We start from the raw sequence: 1,663 nt of genomic DNA on the forward strand, positions 1-1,663 counted from the left end.
TCAAAAGACAGCGCATGAAGTCAGCTAAAAGAAAGCAAATGCTGAATAGTACCCAAAAATGTTCTAAGTTCCACAAAAACGTTTAAACTGTGCCACAGATTCAAATCTGAGCTTCCCAGCAGCCAAGTCAAAAAGAAAACACCCTCAGTGGCTAGACTTGTGAGACTGTTGTGAACTCTGGCCACAAAATTTCTTGAGGCTATGCACAGGTTTTTCTGTCACTAAAGTCTGAGAAACATTATGAGACCTTGACAAATATTGTACTGGTTTGACAGATCTATTCACTTTCGTTAACTCCAAAGCCACAAAATTCCATTATATGAGAATATTTTTAAAAGTTCATGGAAAGACTTGTATTATTTTTAATTCTATTTTTCCACAGACTTTTTGAAGTACCCCCGTACATGTGCCTCTGTCACTGCTGGGCAGCAGGGATTGATTGAGAAGCATCTGTAACTCACAGAAAAAAACACTAGAGTTGGATTTCAGAACAAAATACTGGATCCTGCTTAAGGCCCTGATTAATCCCAAGAGACTACATTTCTTCTGTCTGTTTTAATCTGTGTCAAGCAATATGCCATTAATTTACATCGATCCTCACATTCTGCTTGTCTCTGGTGTTTTCTAGGGAGAAAAATTCAATTTTCTATCCAGGCAAGTCAGTTGGCCTTCAGCTGGTTTAGAGTTCTGTGGGTAGGCATCACAGTGACATTATTGAAAGTTCCAGATGAATAGTTACCTGTACGAACTCATTCAGACACTGAATGGATTCATCATCGAAATGAAAAATTATGGCAATGGTATTGGGGACAGGGTTCTTTCTATTTTTCGTTGTTTGTTTTTTAAATCTAATAGTAGTAGCCATGTGACATGTAAAACCAACTAAGAAGTTTGAGCAAACAGAAATAAGGTTTAGATTTAAAATCAAGCCAAACTTTAATTAGTCAGTCTTGCAAATTTAATAATTTGTACAGTCATTTCTTTGCAGAGTGCTAAGGTATAGATGGTAGGCAATACCATAAAATGATTATGACTTGCAGTATAGCAAACCACAATGAGCATTTCTTGGATAAACTAAGGGAAGAAATGTGAAAATTGTAGAAAGAGAAGTTGCATCGATGTCCCTTTAAATGCACCTGAACCTACAGCAAATGGGATTCAAGGCTTAACACTTTCCCAAAGCCCTCTGATAACTAAGTATTCCAGAAGATAGAGACCACATCAATTCCTATTTCCAAAAGAACAATTTCTATAAAAGTTAGGAGAAATTGTTCAGGTCCCCCCCCCCAATTCCATTTTGATTAATTTAATTAAATATTTTTTTTAACCCTGGAACTAAGATGTCAATTGCTGACATATTACTTTCTAAGCTAAGGATATTTACATATAAACACATAAAATTTAAAGTTGGCAGTGTAGGTGATATGTGTGTTGGATGATATGGATATTGAGAAGATGAAAGATTTGTAAGTATTAGTGCTGTTCACCAGGTTCTCTAAAGTAGAGGGAGGATTGCTTTTCCCTGCACTCTTGTAGATAGGTGGAGCTCTCAAGATGCAAGCACAACTGGTATGCATTATTTGGAGGAAGAAGCTTTACAAGCCAACATAGGGTTTGCTATGCTCTCTACCATGGCAATTGGAAAGTTCTAAGACAGCAGCTT

This window comes from Galeopterus variegatus, unplaced genomic scaffold, assembly GCF_000696425.1.
Source record: "Galeopterus variegatus unplaced genomic scaffold, G_variegatus-3.0.2 Scaffold2378, whole genome shotgun sequence".
Taxonomy (NCBI): Eukaryota; Metazoa; Chordata; class Mammalia; order Dermoptera; family Cynocephalidae; genus Galeopterus; species Galeopterus variegatus.